Source organism: Thamnophis sirtalis, unplaced genomic scaffold, assembly GCF_051295495.1.
Source record: "Thamnophis sirtalis isolate CommonGarterSnake01/CBP01778 unplaced genomic scaffold, rThaSir2_p1.2 scaffold_8, whole genome shotgun sequence".
Lineage (NCBI taxonomy): Eukaryota > Metazoa > Chordata > Lepidosauria > Squamata > Natricidae > Thamnophis > Thamnophis sirtalis.
The window spans coordinates 7,204,052-7,224,629 of NW_028261388.1; the positions used below are offsets into that span (position 1 = coordinate 7,204,052).

At 44.6% G+C, this 20,578-nt stretch overlaps 1 protein-coding gene across 10 annotated transcripts in view; it reads right to left on the reverse strand.

Annotated features, from left to right (window-relative positions):
- Positions 1–20,578, reverse strand: part of DLG2 (discs large MAGUK scaffold protein 2) — a 1,057,900-nt gene that overhangs the window by 349,414 nt on the left and 687,908 nt on the right. The gene's annotated exons all lie outside the window — the stretch shown is intronic.

The following is a 20,578-nucleotide window of genomic DNA, read 5'->3' on the forward strand; positions in this document are numbered from 1 at the left end:
CCCAACAACAATCCGGGTCCTCATTTTACCCACCTCGGAAGGATGGAAGGCTGAGTCAACCCTGAGCCGGTGAGATTTGAACAGCCGAACCGCAGAACTAGCAGTCAGCTGAAGTAGCCTGCAGTGCTGCATTTAACCACTGCGCCACCTCAGCTCTATATCCATCCATCCATCCATTACATCCATCTCTCTCTCTTTATTTCTATAATCATACATCCATACATCCATTCCATCCATCTCTATATCTATTTATTTCTCTCTCTCTCTCTCTCTTTCTTATTTCTATATCCATACATCCATTCCATCTATCTCTATATTTATCTATCTCTATATTTCTATATCTCTATATCCATCCGTCCATCCATCTGCCTCCCACACACCCTCCCATCCATCCATCCCTCATCTCTCTGTCTGTCCGTCCATCTCTCCATCCCTACACACCTATACACAATGGGGCCAAATATGTTGCTAAATTGTCTACTGTACACAATCAATCATGTACATAAAACAGTAATTTTTTTTATTAACAGTAATGAATAGTGTCACCCTATTTGAGTTACTTACATCCCAAAAATGGATTTGGCTTATCCGTGGACCTGAGCTCAGATTTATTTTTAATAAAATCACCAGCTTTATATGATGAGATAAAAGATAGCAGTGTCCTGCCTTTTGCTACACACATTTCCAGTAGGCAGTTAATCACGAAGTCTGGAATTTGCAAATGATTATTATCTGATACATAGTTAGGGTGGTGGGGAACTGCTATTGGAGAGGAGGCAAAAAAATTTGTGTGATGCTATGTGTGATTATTAGGACGTGGTGGCTCAGTGACTAAGATGCTGAGCTTGTCAATCAGAAGGTCAGCAGTTCAAATCCCTAGCACTGCATAACGGAATGAGCGCCCGTTACTTGTCCCAACTTCTGCCAACCTAGCAGTTCAAAAACATGTAAAAAATGCAAGTAGAAAAATAGGGACCACCTTTGGTGGGAAGGGAACAACGTTCCGTGCGCCTTCGGCATTGAGTCATGCCGGCCACATGCCTATGGAGACATCTTCGGACAGCGCTGGCTCTTCGGCTTTGAAATGGAGATGCGCACTGCCCCCTAGAGTTGGGAACGACTAGAACATGTATGCGGGGAAACTTTTACCTTTACCTTTATGTGTGATTAAAAATAAAACTTGAGAAATGTTTCTTCCTTTCCGTGCAATAGCAAAATCAAAGTTTATCCCGGGACACCAGAATATACAGAAGCGATGAAAACATAGTCCCATCGTTCTCTCAAGACGATTGCCTTAATTCTGGGCAGCTTCCCAGAATTTAGGCGAATTAATGGAGGGTAAAACCATTCGTGATTATTTGGTGTTTATTTTTTTTTCCAGCTTCCTTTAAGAAGAGAAGCTGGTTTACGCGGAGTTCTCTCTTCTTATTAATCCCACAAGAGAAATGGGATTTCAGGGCTGAAAGAGATGGATTAACTCAAAGTCACCTGGAAAGTTTGCATGGGTGAAGACGGGCTTGAACATTAGTGACTTATGCTACGGGTTCACCTGGGGTCAGGAGAACCTGTAGCTAATGTTACGGCCGGTTCGGAGAACTTCCAAATCCCACCTCTGGCTGGCCGTGCCCACCTAACTTCCCTTCCCAGGACTTTCCATGCAGCCTGTTTTGGATGTGAGGCAAGGGTGTGTTCTGGCTGCTGCTACTGCTGGTTCGCTCAGCGATGCGCCCCACATGTGCGCAGTGCAACAAAAATTGATCTGCCCATGTGCAGAAGGCAAAAACACGATGAACTAGTTCAGGGGCGTGGCAGGCCTGGGTTGCTGCTGCTTCCAGCAACCCAGGCTGCCAAGTTACTACCGGTTCAGTCGAACTGGTCCAAACCAGTAGGAACCCACCTCTGATGTGAGCTAAATTTGGGCCCACATGAAGGTTCGGGGAGGGGTAAAAATGGTCCTCCTGGAAGTTCTGGAAGGCTGGAAACGGGCCCATATCTGGCCTCTGGAGCCCGGGGGAGGCGGTTTTCACCCTCCCAGAGGCTCAAGGAAAGCCTCCGGATCCTGGGGAAGGCAAAAATAACTCCACCCCACCCCGACATGTTGTAGGAGGCTGACTACGCCATGCCCAACATGGCCACCCCCATCCAGCAACTGCTGAAATTTTTGAAACCAACCCTTTCATAAGTCTTCTCATACCTAGTCCAACACCTTAACCACTTCCCTGTATTGTTGGGGTGGAATTTGGCACTGAATTGCAGGAGGAAACGTTCTTTCACAAGGAGCTAAAAAGTCAAATCAGCCTCAAGCCTTTGGTATGCAGAAAGAGGCCCAGGATTATCTGACAGCTCATCGTGTGCTTTAGCCTGGCAAGATTCCTGTCTGTGGGCGGACAACAATAAAGAAACTACGGAAAGCAATTCATTGTGTCATTCTCGGTTCCTTCTTCCTGAGAATCACAGAAAGACTATTGTGTTAATGTACGGCAGTACATCTCAACGTTAGAAACGTTAAGGTGAATGAACTTAAAGTTGCCACTAGGTTACTCCTGATTTTGGGCTACATCACATTGTGTTGTTAATGGTTTGTTGACTGGCTTCCAAAATATCTTTTGTGGAAACATAAACCTTGAAGGGATGCGTGGCTCAGTGGCTAAGATGCTGAGCTTGTCAATCAGAAAGGTCAGTAGTTTGAATCCCTAGCACCACGTAACGGAGTGAGCTCCCGTTACTTTTCCCAGCTCCGGCCAACCTAGCAGTTCGAAAGCATGTAAAAATGCAAGTAGAAAAATAGGAACCACCTTTGGTGGGAAGGGAACAGTGTTCCGTGCGCCTTCAGCATTTAGTCATGCCGGCCACATGACCACGGAGACGTCTTTGGACAGCGCTGGCTCTTCAGCTTTGAAACAGAGATGAGCACCGCCCCCCTAGAGTCAGGAACGACTAGCACATGTATGCGGGGGAACTTTACCTTTAAATTTAAACCCCAAAACTGATTGATCTATCTTCTGCCAATAATCTACAAGTAGTCCTCAACTTATGACCACAATTGAGCTCAACATTTATGCTGTTGTGAGAAATTTGCTAATTTTGCCCCATTTTACGACTTTTCTTGCCACCTTTGTTAAGTGAATTGCTGCAGCTGTTCAATTAGTAACATAGTTGTTAAGTGAATCTGGTTTCCTCCTTGACTTCACTTATCAGATGGTCGCAAAAGGGGATCACATGGACCCCGGGACAATGCAACCGTCATAAATATAAGTCAGTGGCCAAGCATCTGAATTTTGATCATCTGACTACAGGGATGCTACAACAGCCGTAAGTCTGAAAAATAGTCATAAGTCACTTTTTTCAGTGCTGTCGTAATATCGAATGGTCACTAAACAAAGTGTTGTAAGTCGAGGACTATGTGCAATGCAAAGTTGTTTGATGGAAAAGGAAAACAGAATAACAGAGTTGTAAGGGACCTTGGAGGTTGTTAGGAATATAATCTAACGGTTGGGTTGGCAATATATAAATCATGTAACAATGTTGTACCTGTTTCTTTAAATCATACTGTAAAATGTGATTGGTTGCCGTTTCCTCAATCGACCATAAGAGGGAGCCAGAATGACTGTTAGCTCTCTGTTTGTTAGATGCTGGGCTGATCTGATCTGAGTGTTTTGGAAGCTGGCTGTTAGAAAGTGCCATGAACTATTGTAAGTTTTACAACTGCTAGCAAACTTTGAGTACCGGACTGTTTGTATGTTTATGGACTATGTTATTTGGATTATCCCTTAACTGAAAGACATTGATGACTGACTGTCTTATCCGTGTATGACTTGGACTGTTTGATAGGCTCTGATACCTCTATTTTCACGAAAGTAAAAGCCTATTTAAACTGCAGTGTCTATGTATGCTGGTTTGTCTGTTCTCCAACACAACTCTCACAACGCTTCTCTGAACGCACTCGATCTCCCAAAGGGGAGCTTACCTAACAGAGGTCTTCTAGTCCAACTGTTCAGGCAGGAAACCCTATACCATTTCAGACAAATGATTATCCAATCTCTTCTTAAAAACTTCCAGTTTTCACAACTTCTGGAGGCAGATTCTTCCACTGATTAATTGTTCTAATTGTTAGGAAATTTCTCCTTAGTTCTAAGTTGCTTCTCTCCGTGATTAGTTTCCATTTGTTGCTTCTTGTCCTGCCTTCAGGGGCTTTGGAGAATAGCTTGGCTCCTTCTTCTTTGTGGCAGGCCCTGAGACATTGGAAGACTGTTATCATGCTTAAACCTCCCCAGAGAATTTAAACCAGAAGCTTAGCTAGACCCATTATCTAATACTCAAGTTGCAGAAGGCAAAAAAACCCCAAACCATGGGCATCTACGACAAGCATCAACAACTCAGCAACTAAATATATGTACTGAATCTAAAAGCATTCTCTGCCAAGCTTATTGGGCACAGCACTTCCTTAATACATTTCTACATTAAAAAAAAGAGAGAGAGAGAAGGAAAATGTCTGTTTGTTTTCAGTGTTGCGGGCCATAATCCATAAAAACACAGAGCAATTTCTTAATTAAATGCATTCTTAAGTAGTACTGCAGATGCAGCCGAAGGAGAGCATGAATGCAAAGTGGAATTCTTATGCTTGATACTGAAACACAGCCAAGCAGAGAACTTAGAAAGGGACGATGAATGCCTCCCCTCAGATGCTGTCAAACTACAATGCCCAGCAGCCCCGGCAAGCGGCATGGGATGGGATGCTGGAAGGCATAGTTCAATGTCACCTAGACGGCAGCATGGTCCTCAAAACATAATTCAGGGAGTGTGTTGTGGCCTGCTGGCGGGCAGCAGAGCTGGCAGCAGAGTCGGAGAGTGAGGAGGTTGGGGAGGAACATGGGCCAGTCCTGGGGGCTGAGGAAAGCTCAGACGAGGGCTCTGCGTTGGAGGCAGAGAGGGAGCTAGACAGCAGTGAGGCAGAGGAACAGCTGGAGCCTGTTCCCAGTGTGTGAATGCGCAGAGCTGCCAGAAGACAAGAACAACTAAGGAAGCAGGGTCGACTTCGGAGGTTGGGGAGGAACATGGGCCAGTCCTGGGGTTGAGGAAAGCTAAGACAAGGGCTCTGCCTCGGAGGCAGAGTGGGAGTTAGATAGCAGTGAGGCAGAGGAACAGCTGGAGCCTGTTCCCAGTGTGCGCGTGCACAGAGCTGCCAGAAGATAAGAACAACTAAGAAAGCAGGGTCGTCTTAGGAGTAAAGCCACACCTTGGAGTTGATTGGCCCCTCCCAGAGGAAACAAAAGACGAGCGAATGGGGAGGGGGCTTTTGCAGGAAACAATGTGTTCCTTCGGTCCTTTCAAGAGTGGAGAGTTCTGTTTATGACAATAAGAGGCTCTGTGCCAAGTTTTGCCTTGCCCTGCGTTTGGAAACTAGTTATCTGGCAGCTCGCCAAACGAGATAAGGTGCGTGTAGATAAATGTTCCTCGGAAAGACTGTTTGCCAGGCCTTGCCGACTGTGAATGAAAGGAATTCACAGTCGTGCAAACAAAAGAGGTTTTCCCAGACTCTGCTTCATGCTTGTTAAGGAAGCCTGGGTCGGAAGAGAATGTAAGGTTTGTTCAATAGCTAAGCATTTCCTTCTCTTGAAGGATCTTCATGGGTTGTTGATTTGCTTTTGGGTTCCAGTCAAGATTCCAGCTGTCACTTTTAAAGCCCTACATGGCTTGGGGTCAGGTTATTGGAAGGACTGCCTTTTTGCAGATACATTTACCCAACCCACAGAGCGGGGAGTAAGGGGATGTTACAGATCCCCTCTTTTAAGGAGGTCCATCTAGTGAGACTAAGAGGAGTGGTGCGGTGGCCTAGAGGTGGAGCTCCCACCTCACAATCAGGAGGCTGTGAGTTCAATCCTAGGTAGAGGCAGATATTTGTTTGCCTGGGCACACTGAGAATATATCTGCTGAACAAAACTCCGCATTAGCGACAGGAAGGGCACCCGGCCATTAAAACAGTCTGCTTGTTCCATTCAGTTGCCCAGACTCCACCCCGCAAGGAATTTTTGTTTTTGTTTATATAAATTTATTTTATCAATTTCATATATACATTCACAATTATATGATCTCATAACTGTTATTAATAATATGTATTTATAACAATTTTTCCCTACTGTTAACAATATACTTGAAGATTGCTTTTTTAACATCCCATAGATCCATCTTATCTTACAACGGTCCTACTTCTTCTTCCCTCCCTCCCTCTTTTCTTCCCTTGTTTCTTCTCTCCTACTCCCCTTCCTTCCCTCCCTCCTTCCCCTTCCCTCCTTCTCTCCTTCCCTCCTTCCTTCCCTCCTTTCTTTTCTCCTTCTCTCCTTCCTTTCCCCCTTCCTTTCCTCCTTCCTTCCCCCTTCCTTCTCTCCTACATTCCCTCCTTCCTTCCCTCCTTTCTTCTCTCCTTCCTTCCCTCCTTCCTTCCCTCCTTTCTTCTCTCCTTCTCTCCTGCCTTCCCTCCTTCCCACCCCGCAAGGAATTATGCGGTCGTTAAAAGAGGATGATCTAGTGAACATCATCCCTGCAGAAATAAGATTCCCCCCCCCACACCTTCACACTCTTTTGAAAGACCCCAAAAGACCCCCATTTGGTGAAGGGGGCAGGTTTTTTGGGAGGAAAAAATGCTGTATTCAGTGTATAAGATGCATCCAGATTTTCAGCCTCTTTTTTGAGGGGAAAAGGTGTGTCTTATACTCCAAAAAATACGGTAACTTATTGAGTTTTATATTTTGAGGCTTTATTTCTGTAAGCTGGCTGGAGTCACTGTGAGTTGGGTGGCCGTTTAAATGTTCTAAATAAATATCTAAAGAGTTCAGAACAGAAAACATCAAGCAACATCTTGGGGTGTTTTTTTTAGAGAAAACCCACAGGATCCCCTACTCAGCGTTGATAAAAAAACCGACTCTACACTAATAAGAGATTCAGACCAACTCCATTCCATTCACAGCAAGAACTCCCAAACTTGCAATCAGGGTATCCACTGGGGCGGAAGATGTTCTCCAAATGTCATGTTCTTTTTTTCCCCTCTTCTGCTATTTTGCTTTGTTGAAACTGTGAGCAAATTTTTTTTTTAATTAGGTTGCTGGGGAGAACATGACATGAGCTTCTGTAAGAAAAGGCATCGGGCTACCCACACGTACAGCTGGTCTGCTAAGTTTGGTCTTCCAACAAATTTTCACACCACCAGTGCCTGTAAGTAGGTTCACCATTGTTCTGACCGAGGCTTCCCAAGAACATGAAGCAAACTCCTTGTCCCGACAAAAAACTCTTTTAGTAATTTGCTGTGAATTCTGCTCATTCACATCCAGCAAAGTCTTTCAAGGGAGGATTTACAGTCACAGACCTTATCTGGCTTGGAGAGCTGCCAGGCCGATATCTGCAAAACTTGGCCAAGGAGTCTCGGAGAGTCACGAACCAATTAAGCGAACTAATTGTCTCCTGCAAACTCCACTCCCCTTTCGCTCTTTTATTTCCTCTGGGAGGGGCCATTCATCGTCCACCTGTGGCCTTACTCCCAAGTCGACCCCTGTTGTTTAGTTGTTTCCTTCGTCTGGCAACTCTGTGCATGTCACTCTGAGAACAGACTCCAGCTGTTTGTCTGCCTCACTGATGTCTGATTCTGAAGGCAGCTGATAACTGGCATACGGCTCTGGCCCCTTCTCTGCCTCCGACACAGAGCCCTCATCAGAGCCTTCCCCAGACTCCAGGACTGGTCCATGTCCTTCGCCAACCTCCTCACTGTCCGAATCTGCTGCCACCTCCATTGGCGGGCCACAACAACTATGAAGGGGAGAAACCTTGTTTTGATTTCTTGGGATTCAAGATCTTGCTACAGACAGAGGCAAGCAGGGAAAAGATATCCATAGAAGAGAATATGTGTAGTCAGGGATGAATTTGGGGGGTCCTTTGTGCTCTGTGAGCTTGGTGGTTTTCTTGGAAACATTTCAATACCAAACTAGGCAACATCAACTGTGTTACAGAGGGGGTGGAGTGTCTGGAGTATTGGAGGAGGAGGAGGAGGAGGAGGAGGAGGAGGAGGAGGAGGAGGAGGAGGAGGAGGAGGAGGAGGAGGAGGAGGAGGAGGAGGAAAGGAGGAGGAGGAGCAGGAAAAGGGAGATGACTATGGGGTCCTTAATGCTCTCTGAATCTTCTTGTTTTCCTGCAAACGTTTCATGACCCAACTAGGGAACATCAACTGTGCTACAGAGGAGGGGAGTATTGGAGGAGGAGGAGGAGGAGGAGGAGGAGGAGGAGGAGGAGGAGGAGGAGGAGGAGGAGGAGGATGACTATGGGGTCCTTAATGCTCTCTGAACCTTGTTGCTTTCTTGGAAACATTTCATGACCCAACTAGGGAACATCATCAGTGTTAGAAGAGGGTAGGATGAGTGGGAAGGAAAAGAAGGAGTGGGGGAAGGCGAAGGAAAAAGAGGAGAGGTTTTGGTGCTCTCTAAACCTAGTTGTTTGCTTGCAGAAATTACATTACCCAACTGGGTAACATTATCACACCAACTTCTCTGATGCTGTTGCCCAGATGGGTAATGACGTATCTGCAAGAAAACCGCCAAGCTCCGAGAACCCCAAGAACCCCACAGAGAAGTAACTTTCCCGGTTCCTCTGATACTACAAGATATAAAAAAAAATCAGGAACTGTTTATTGGGGGTAATTATGGGAAAAAACGTGGTTTGATTTTCAATAACAGAAAAACTTCACCCCAGACAAAAACACAGACATTCCTAGGACCTGATCCCTCCTATCTGGAGACCTTGATTTCTCCAGGAGGATCTTCGTAACTGGACACCAAAAGCCCAAGAAACTCTAAACAGGCCAAATCTTTGGCGAAAATGAATTTTGACTGTGGACTGATAAAGATGCTGAGATCCATGAAACCTAATTTAGAAACCGCCAAGACGCAGAAGGCGAGCTGAGTAGCATCTCCGGACTCTGCTGTTGGCTGTAGATTATGACACCGAAGTCAGCCTGGAATTTAGCAATCAGAAGTGACAAGATGGCCTTAATGAGGTCCGTATCATCAGGATGCTTTTCATTATTCATGGCAAGAAATGGGAGCCCAAAGTGACGGTTATATAACTTCCTAAAGGAAGATTAACTCCTGAAAGGGGAGAAATAATTACCAGCAATGGAATCCCGTCTTCTGCGTTGTAAAACGAAAAGCCCCTTGCTTATTTCTTATGGGATGCGGTGGATCAGTGGCTAAGACACTGAGCTTGTCAACCAGAAAGGCCAGAAGTTTGGTGGTTTGAATCCCAAGCGCTGCGTAATGGAGTGAGCGCCCGTTCCACTGATTAACTGTTCTAACTGTCAGGAAATTTCTCTTTAGTTCTAAGTTGCTTCTCTCCTTGATTAGTTTCCACCCATTGCTTTTTGTCCTGCTTTCAGGTGGTTTGGAGAATAGGTTGACCCCTTCTTCTTTGTTCAACCCCTCAAATACCCTGTTTTCCTGAAAATACGACCTACCCTGAAAGTAAATCCTAGCTTCGTTTTTATGTGTGCCCAATATAGGCCCTACACACAAAATAAGCCCTAGTTAAGATCCCGCCCACGCCAGGGTACACAGGTAAAAATTAAGCTAGGGTGGGGATGGGGGTATATGGAGCTACCCTACTACTTACTTACTCCAGAGTGCACAGGTAAACAGTAAACTAGGGTGAGGATGGGGGTATGTGGAGCTGCCCTACTACTTACTTACTCCAGGGTGCAGAGGTAAAAAGTAAACTAGGGTGAAGATGGCTGTGTGTGGATCTGCTCTACTACTTACTTACTCCAGGGTGCACAGGTTAAACATTAAGATAGGGTGGGGATTGGGGTGTATGGAGCTGCCCTACTACTTACTTACTCCAGGGTGCACAGGTAAAAAGTAAACTAGGGTGGGGATGGGGTTGTATGGAGCTGCCCTACTACTTACTTACTCCAGGGTGTACAGGTAAAAAGTAAACTAGGGTGGGGATGGGGGTGTGTGGAGCTGCTCTACTACTTACTTACTCCAGGGTGCACAGGTAAAAAGTAAAGTAGGGTGGGGATGGGGTTGTATGGAGCTGCCCTACTACTTACTTACTCCAGGGTGTACAGGTAAAAAGTAAACTAGGGTGGGGATGGGGGTGTGTGGAGCTGCCCTACTACTTACTTACTCCAGGGTGCAGAGGTTAAACATTAAGATAGGGTGGGGATTGGGGTGTATGGAGCTGCCCTACTACTTACTTACTCCAGGGTGCACAGGTAAAAAAGTAAACTAGGGTGGGGATGGGGTTGTATGGAGCTGCCCTACTACTTACTTACTCCAGGGTGTACAGGTAAAAAGTAAACTAGGGTGGGGATGGGGGTGTGTGGAGCTGCCCTACTACTTACTTACTCCAGGGTGCACAGGTAAAAAGTAAACTAGGGTGGGGATGGGGTTGTATGGAGCTGCCCTACTACTTACTTACTCCAGGGTGTACAGGTAAAAAGTAAACTAGGGTGGGGATGGGGGGGTGTGGAGCTGCCCTACTATTTACTTACTCCAGGGTGCAGAGGTAAAAAGTAAACTAGGGTGAAGATGGCTGTGTGTGGATCTGCTCTACTACTTACTTACTCCAGGGTGCACAGGTTAAACATTAAGATAGGGTGGGGATTGGGGTGTATGGAGCTGCCCTACTACTTACTTACTCCAGGGTGCACAGGTAAAAAGTAAACTAGGGTGGGGATGGGGTTGTATGGAGCTGCCCTACTACTTACTTACTCCAGGGTGTACAGGTAAAAAGTAAACTAGGGTGGGGATGGGGGTGTGTGGAGCTGCCCTACTACTTACTTACTCCAGGGTGCACAGGTAAAAAGTAAACTAGGGTGGGGATGGGGGTGTGTGGAGCTGCCCTACTACTTACTTACTCCAGGGTACACAGGTAAAAAGTAAAGTAGGGTGGGGATGGGGTTGTATGGAGCTGCCCTACTACTTACTTACTCCAGGATGCACAGGTAAAAATTAAGATAGGGTGGGGATGTGGATGTGTGGGGCTTCTCTACTACTTACTTTCGGACAGTTGCAGCCAAGCTTTGCACACCATGACACCTTCTCATTTCTTCTGCAGCCCTCAGGGCCGGCAAGGCTTTCCCGAAGGCCTCTGTAGTTGATAACAACGCTCCGGATTGATCCAGATCTCTGTTAGTGGTTGCAGAGGCCTTCAGGAAAGCATTGCCAGCCACAGAAGGGAGAAGTTCCCGGGAGGCCTCTGAGAGCGAAAAGGAGGCCAGAGGTGACGCCCGCAAGTGAGATTAGTCTGTTGATGAGATTCCTCCGAAAATAAGACCTGGTGCCTTTTTGGATGGCAAAAAGAAATGAAAAACATTTTCAGGGAAACACGGCATTACAGAGATCTTCAAACTTGGGAACTTTAAGACTTGTGAACTTCAACTCCCAGAATTCCCCAGCCAGCATGTGGCAGCCCCTGAGATATTGGAAGGCTGCTATCATGTCTCCCCCTAGTCCTTCTTTCTATTAAACTAGACATACCCAGTTCCTGCAACCGTTCTTCATATGTTTTAGTCTCCAGCTCCCTTAATCATCCTTGTGGCTCTTCTCTGCACTCTTTCTAGAGTCTCCACATCTTTTCTACATTGTGGTGACCAAAACTGAATGCAGGATTCCAAGTGTGGCCTTAGCAAAGCATTATAAAGTGGTGTTAACACTTTACGTGATCTTGATTCTCGGTAAGAGTCAGAGCTGTGAAGGATTTATACACATTCAAGCATACCTGCTTTACAGCGGTTTTCAAATAATGAAAATTACATCCCCATTCATTGCAAAGAGCACCGTCTCCCCTTGCTGAACTTCTGCTCCTCATCATTAAATGCACAATGCTACCAGCAAAAGCACACAAAAGCCCAAGCGGTAAGGATTACCATTCAGAGGGAAAATGAATGATTATCAACGGGCAAGATCTCTGCAGAAAAATAACCAGAAAGTTTTAAGCAGCTCTTGTTTCTCAGACAACACATTTCTTCTCTATACGAAGAAGTCTGGCTATGGGTTGTATTCAAATAGCCAGGACGTTTTGTAATAGCGGTCTTGAATGTTACAGTCCTACAGTAGGTTTGATTTTCAGAATGCTGTCAGTTAGGCATAAGGGCAGCTGTGCACGAGTCATTTATTCTAGATACTATCTTCTAGAGTAAACCTTTTGGATCCCATCTTCAAGAGTCTTCCAGAATTCTCCTAAGGTCTTCTAGAATTCTATCTTCCATGGTTATCTAGAAATATATCTATCATGGCAATCTAGAATTCTACCTCCCATGGTCATCTAGAATTATGTCTTCCAATGTCTTCTAGAATTCTATCTTCCAGGGTCATCTAGAGTGCTATCTTCCAAGGACTTCTAGAATTTTATTTTCCAGGTTCATCTAGAGTCCTATCTTCCAGGGCCTTCTAGAATTCTAACTTCAGGAGTCTTCTAGAATGTTATCTTCCAGTGTCATCTAGAATGCTATCTTCCAGAGTCATCTGGAATTCTACCTTCCAGGGTCATCTAGAGTGCTATTTTTGTCAGGACCATCTAGAATGCTATCTTCGAGGGTCTTCTAGAATTCTACCTTCCAGGTTCTAGAATTCTACCTTCCAGGGTCATCTAGAATTCTATCTTCCAGGGTCACCTAGAATGCTACTTTCCAGGGTCATCTAGAATGCTATCTTCGAAGGACTTCTATAATTCTATCTTCCAGGGTCATCTAGAGTGCTATCTTCCAAGGACTTCTAGAATTTTATCTTCAAGGTTCATCTAGAGTTCTATCTTCCAGGCCGTTCTAGAGTTCTAACTTCAGGGGTCTTCTAGAATTTTATCTTCCAGCGTCATCTAGAATGCTATCTTCCAGAGTCATCTGGAATTCTACCTTCCAGGGTCATCTAGAGTGCTATTTTTGTCAGGACCATCTAGAATGCTATCTTCTAGTGTCTTCTAGAATTCTACCTTCCAGGTTCTAGAATTCTACCTTCCAGGGTCATCTAGAATTCTATCTTCCAGGGTCACCTAGAATGCTACTTTCCAGGGTCATCTAGAATGCTATCTTCGAAGGACTTCTATAATTCTATCTTCCAGGGTCATCTAGAGTGCTATCTTCCAAGGACTTCTAGAATTTTATCTTCAAGGTTCATCTAGAGTTCTATCTTCCAAGGACTTCTAGAATTCTATCTTCCAGGGTCATCTAGAGTGCTATCTTCCAAGGAGTTCTAGAATTTTATTTTCCAGGTTCATCTAGAGTTCTATCTTCCAGGCCGTTCTAGAGTTCTAACTTCAGGGGTCTTCTAGAATTTTATCTTCCAGCGTCATCTAGAATGCTATCTTCCAGAGTCATCTGGAATTCTACCTTCCAGGGTAATCTAGAGTGCTATTTTTTTCAGGATCATCTAGAATGCTATCTTCTAGTGTCTTCTAGAATTCTATCTTCCAGGTTCTAGAATTCTATCTTCCAGTGTCTTCTAGAATTCTATCTTCCGGGGTCACCTAGAATGCTACTTTCCAGGGTAATCTAGAATGCTATCTTCCAAGGACTTCTATAATTCTATCTTCCAGGGCCTTCTAGAATTCTAACTTCAGGGGTCTTCTAGCATTTTATCTTCTGGAACTGAAGTTTTATCTTCATGGGATAAAATTAGCCGGTAACCAATTGAAGTATTTCCATACACATGCTTCAAGCAGCCATCGAAAGTACGCTATGGTTGATCTTTTGATGGATCCCATTCTTGATGTTTTAGAGTTTTTGACATGCAGGGTAATTTCTTTCCCAGCTACCTGTCCATCTTATAACCCGATGAATCACATCGAAGCTTTGCCACTTCCTATTTGAATAAAACTGTCCATACACCGAGTTACAAGGTAATTTTTTAGAGGGGGAAAAAATATTAGCACACGCTTCCTTGCTGAATATTTTCAAACTGTCAGCACATCCCTCCTTTAAGTTCCTCTGAAATAAAAAGCTTGCTCTTCAGCGGCCTTTCATTATACAAATTGTCTTTTTAAAGCCATGCCTTATCTCGAATGTCCCACCCTTGAAATTGCCTTGTGATTTATCAGCATTCCTGCTTCCACAACAATTCAGCAAGCCCGTGAATGAAACACGGGGCGATCAAGCCCGAAAGCCATGATAAGACGCAGGATACGACTCTACCTTAATGAGATAAGATGAAGATTCTTAATGGGTTTTTAAATGGCTTGTGCCTTTTATGGCACTGAAAAACCGCTGACTCAGGACCACTTTCACTCGCCATAATGGATCATAAAAACTTCAAAACGATGGTATATTAGCCAATTTTGCCTCTCCGCACTATACCTATAAATTTGGCTCTCTTCCCTGGGCCTCAGGTACCCATTTTTTCTGCAGTTTCTCTTTCATTATCAATCTCCAATATCGTTTTGGCAGCTAATCCCCTAGGACAATCTTCTTGATATTCTCCAGTTGTCCTGATAGTAACTGTGAGAGAGATTTTGGAGTCCTAGTGGACAACTACATACCATATTTTTCGGAGTATAAGACGGACCTTTTTCCCTCAGAAAAGAGGCTGAAAATCTGGGTGAGTCTTATACACTGAATACAGCATTTTTTGCCTCTGGAAACCCTGCCCCCTTCACCAAAATGGCCGTACATAGCTTTTAGGAGGCTTTCAGAGAGCTCCTGGGGGCTGAGGAGGGCAGAAATGAGCAAAAAAATGGGCCATTTTTTGCTCAATTCCCCCCACCCCATCCTTAGGAGCGCTCTATAAGCCTCCTAAAGGCTATCTATGCCCCTTTTTTGACAAAAAAAACAGGCCTGTTTTTGCAAAAAATGGACTGTTTTGGGGAGGTCTGCATAGTGCAAAAACTTTTTTTATAATTTGCTTCTTCAAAACCTTGGTGCGTCTTATACTCCATTGCGTCTTCTACTCTAAAAATATGGTAAATGTGAACCAGCAGTGCACTGCAGTCACCAAAAAATCCAACACAGTCCTAGGTTGAATTAACAGAGAGAGAGAATCAAGACCATGTGAAGTGTGAGTATCACTTTATATAATAACAATAGCACTTAGACTTATGTCCGCTTCACCAGTAGTGGGCTTCAAGAAATTTTAGAACCTCTTTTGTAGGTGTGGCCTGCTTTGTGGGAGTGGCTTGCCAGCCATGTGATTGGGGGGAGTGTCTTGCCCACCATGGTCCTGGGTGGGCGTGGCCACCTTGTAAAATGTGGTGAAACTCACTTAACAACACTCTTCCTTAGCAACCAAAATGTTGGCTCAGGAACTCTGGCATTGGAGGGTGCAAGTCTTAAAGCTGTCAAGTTACAAGACCCTTGCACCCACTAACCCTTTAGAAAAAAAAACCCAGGGGTGTTCAAACTTGACAGCTTTAAGACTTGTGGACTTCAACTCCCAGAATTCCTCCTCTCACTCTTCATCTTGATGATGTGTGGACGGTCGGGGGGAGGGAGCTGGATCCGGTTCTAAACAGCACGATAGATTTGTGGAATCTCTTTTATAGAAGAGGTTAGAACTGACAGGATCCCACCCCTGCGCTTCACCATGCTTTATAGCCCCCTCTAAGCAGTTTACGTAGTCAGTGTTTGGGTTGAAACAAAACTTCAGATAGATTCTCCCGTGAAAAACTGGACTAATTCATTAGAAAAAGAAAGGATTCCTTAGGGCAGAGAAGATTCCTTGGCCTCTGAAAGTCCTGCATGTATAAATTTTTAAGCATCGTGTAAAAAGTGGAATGAAGGGTTTCTTATAAATAAAGCACTTATCAAGCCTTCGGAAGAAGATAGACATTGTACAAGATGGCATTTTAGGATTTCTAAGAAATAAGAAATCTAAGTGCATTAAGTGGCACCTCCTAACCTTTTTCCCTTCAAAAGAATTTTTTTAAAAAAGGGAGCTAATATAAGCATGACATTGAATGGCTCAGCACAAATTATAGCTCATTCATTCCTGCTAATAGCACCTTCATATACCATTAATATGCTGTCCCCTAATATACCCTTATGTGGACCAAGCCTAAAGGCCATTTTTGACGTGAATTAGAACAGAGTTGGAAGGGACCTTAGAAGTCCTCTAGTCCAACTCCTTACTCCAGCAGGAAACCGTATACCATTTCAGGCAAATGATTGTCCAGTGTCCTCTTCAAAACCTCCAGTGATGGAGCACCCACAACCTCTAGAGAAACTCAGGCAGCAATAAACACAGATAAGGCTTGGCAGCAATCCAGCCTGCCAAGCTCACAGTACTGTCCTCCGACATTCAATGCTGCGTTGACTTCTGCAAAGAGGGGTGTGTGCACAAGTAGCTTTTTATAGTCTGGAGAGGAGCCTAATGACCACCAGCTGAGTACAATTACCTCCTGTAATTGCGTAATTGTTCCTGACGTCTATTAGCTCTTCGATGGCATGCATCCAGGAACAACTCACTACTGGCTTCTGGCTCACTGTCCCTTGTCCCCTCCCCACTGGTCCAAGGCTCAGGTGCCTCCTGGTGGCCAACCAGCCTCTCTGTGCCCTGCTCGGAGTCAGAACCCTGTCCAGGGTCCTCCACATCCTCCAGAGCTGACTCATAGGGCCCCTCACTGTCAGGGTCTGGTGGCAGGTCCAGCGGCTCCTGCTGGGCCACAACAGATGACTATGAGATATCAGCCCAGAAACATAGAACTAATTCGATTGTTGCCTAGTCATCCATAGATCCAACACTCAATGGTTGACCCATAGGTTCAAGGAAGTGAAAAATAAATAAAAAATGGTTATGACATTTGAATAAAGAAGAAAAGAATGCAGTATATAAAATAACCAGAATACTTTTATGACAATTTGGGACAAGCATGACCTGGAACGACTGAAATCTCCATAGACACCAGGTATGACAATTAAAGGAAGCATTTTATGCAATGCCCTGTAGTTGAGGGCCAAAATTTCAGGCAAGGGCAGCACATCTACCACCGTCTTCGCAATGTGATATGTTGAAGCTGTACTGTACGCGACATAGTCCTTCGATTTGGTGTCATTGACACCACAACATATTGAACATGAATTTTGACAAATTCTGGGAGACTGTGGAGGACAGCAGGACCTTGTGTGCTATGCTGCACAAGAACATGAAGAGTCAGACATGGCTGAATGGCTGAGCAACAAGCAACATAGCACAGCCTCTTTCTTGTTGTTAGTTATGAAGTTGTGTCCAACCTATCGCGAGCCCATGGACAATGTTCCTCCAGGCCTTCCTGTCCTCTACCATCCTCTGGAGTCCATCTAAGCACATGCCGACTGCTTCGGTAACTCCATCCAGCCACCCCCTTCTCTGTCGTCCCCTTCTTCTTCTTTTGCCCTCTATCGTTCCCAGCATGAGGTTTTTAGTTTTTTTTAGTTTTATTAAACATTTATAGGCCGCCCTTTTCCCTGAGGGGACTCAGGGCGGCTTACAATAATAGGGGAGGGGAGTGCAGGACAAAACACAAAAAGAAAATGTGAGTAAAAATAATTAGCGGTAAAACACAACATTCATTCAACATTCGGGAGGGGCGAGAGTCAAGTCTTATCCCCAGGCCTGACGGGATAGCCAGATCTTGAGGGCTGTGCGGAAGGCCTGGATGGTGGTGAGGGTGCGGATCTCCACGGGGAGATTGTTCCATAGCGTCGGAGCTGCAACTGAGAAGGCTCTCCTCCGCGTAGTCGCCAGTCAGCACTGACTGGCAGATGGAATTCGGAGGAGGCCTACTCTATGCGATCTGATGGGACGGAGGGAGGTAATTGGCAGAAGGCGGTCTCTCAAATAGCCAGATCCACTACCATGGAGCGCTTTATGAATGGTGAGTAGGACCTTGAAGTGCACCCGGAGATCAACAGGTAGCCAGCGCAGCTCACGGAGGATCGGTGTTATGTGGGCGAACCGTGGTGCGCCCACTATCACTCGCGCGGCTGCATTCTGGACTAGCTGAAGTCGCCGGATGCTCTTCAAGGGGAGCCCCATGTAGAGCACATTGCAGTATTCCAGCCTAGAGATCACAAGGGCTCTTCTCCAGTGAGTCCTTCCTTCTCATTAGGTGGCCAAAGCATTTGAGTTTCCTCTTCAGGATCTGGCCTTCTAAAGAGCAGTCAGGGTTGATCTCCTCTAAGACTTACTGGTCGGATCATCTTGCAGTCCAAGGGACTCGCAGGAGTCTTCTCCAGCAGCAGAATTCAAAGGCCTCCATTCTTTGGCGCTTGCTTGTTGTTCAGCCACTCGGTCATGTATGGAGACTCTTCATGATAGCAATAGCAATGGCAATAGCAGTTAGACTTATATACCGCTTCATAGGGGTTTCAGCCCTCTCTAAGCGGTTTATAGAGTCAGCATATCGCCCCCACAGTCTGGGTTCTCATTTCACCCACCTCGAAAGGATGGAAGGCTGAGTCAACCTTGAGCCGGTGAGATTAGAATCGCTGAACTGCAGATAACAGTCAGCTAAAGTGGCCTGCAGTACTGCACCCTAACCACTGCGCCACCTCGGCTCTTATGATCTTGTAAACCATAGCACACAAGGCCCTGGTGTCCTCCACAGTCTCCCAGAATTTGCCAAAATTCATATGCATTGTGTTATTGTATCAATGACACAAAATCAAAGGACTTAGGTCACTTAAAGTATAGCTATAATATATCACATTGTCTGGGATTCTTTCAGTTGGATTCCTGGCTGAGCAGTGGATTGCAGGATGATTTACATAAATGCATCCTGCCAACTCTATGATCCTGTGGTTTTTAGAGTTCTGAATGCAGACTTCCTTAATGCAGAGGTCTTTCAGTTTTGCATTACTGTAACTCTTCTAGCATTTATCACAGAAAACCAGGAATACTTATCGCATATGATGCATGCAGCCTTATGGAGACATAAGAAAGAGTAAAGTAGAGTAGGGTAGGGTAGGGTATGTTGTCATATAACTCCTTGTGTAGGTGTGGCAGTCACCCATGGCCCAGTGCATAACAGGGCATGCACAGCCACGCTGAACTACACAGGAAAAAACAAACTCCTAAAAGACATAACATCCTGATAGTTCACTCTAGATGTGCCTTACCCAACGATGCCCAGGATTTGACCATATATAGACAGAACTTCCCTGAGCAGTAGATTAGCAATTGTAGTTTGACAGGCTGTCTTAAATCACATGCTGATTGCTCCTCCTGCCTTTGTCCTATCTCAATAAAAGGGGCTCCCAGACCCCAATCTGGGTCGCCTCATCCCGAGAAAGCTTGTGTCCGTGTCTTTTCTCAACATTGGCCTCATGGGCGAACCACGGGTACTTTACAAGGGTAGGGTAGGGTAGGGTAGGGTAGGGTAGAGTAGAGTAGAGTAGAGTAGAGTAGAGTAGAGTAGAACTGAATACAACAGAGTATAATAACAGAGTTGGAAGGGACCTTGGAAGTCATTTGGAATGGAATGGAATGGAATAGAATAGAATAGAATCGGCATACATTAAAACTACCTTGATCTGCCTCTGATAGAATAGCTCGTACATCCATCTCATCCCATTCCCAACAGCTATAAAGGTTTTTTTTTTTTTAATCCTTACAAAAGTACAAGAAACTCACATTTCTTGTTCAAAGCAGGCGCAAACCTGGAATAACAGTCCCACCAAACAGATCTCAACATTCGGAGGTTCAAATCTAGCAAAAGAGACTTTCTCTTGTATCTGGTCATTACAAAATAGTAAAACTAATTTGGGAACTCCATTCTAAATGTTAGCACTTTTCTGGAACTGTCAAGATGCCTCAGCAGTAGTTGGAGATCATGGGATATATATTTTTGCATCCCCCCCCCCCCTGTCCTGTGGGATCTCTTCAAGGATACATCGCAAAAGCTTCTGTTTTTCAATCAACTGATCTAAAAATCAGGTAAAATGCCAGAAGATTCGGAATGGCCTGGCAAGATATTACGCTGGTATATAAAACTCTCAATTTTTAAACTGACACAAAACCCTTTTTTCTGCCCATATTTTGGTGGCCCTCATATCCTGGACATAAATTGTTTCAACTTCTACCCTCAAAATGACACTATAGGGCACTTCACACCAGAACAACTAGACACAAGGACAGTTTTTCCCCAAATGCCATCCCTCTGCTAAACAAGTAATTCCCACAACACTGTCTATTTATCTACTAAGTCTGCACTACTATTATTCTCTTCCTTCCTAGTACCTATTTCCCCCCACTTGTTGCTTGTATCTTTAAAATTTATATTGTTTTATTTGTTTCCTAGTATGATTTGATAGCTTATTAATAACCTGTGACTATCACTAAATGTTGTATCATGATTCTTGATGAATGTATTCTATTTTATTTTTCTTTAGGTACACTGAGAGCATATGCACCAAAGACAAATTCCTCATGTGTCCAATCACACTTGGCCAATAAAGAATTCTATCCTATCCTATCCTATCCTTTATTCTATTCCATTCCATTTCATATTTTCTATTCTATTCCATTCCGTATTTTCTATTCTATTCTATTACATTCCGTGTTTTCTATTCTATTCCCTATTCTATTCTATTCCATATGTTCTATTCTATTCCATTCCATATTTTCTATTCTAT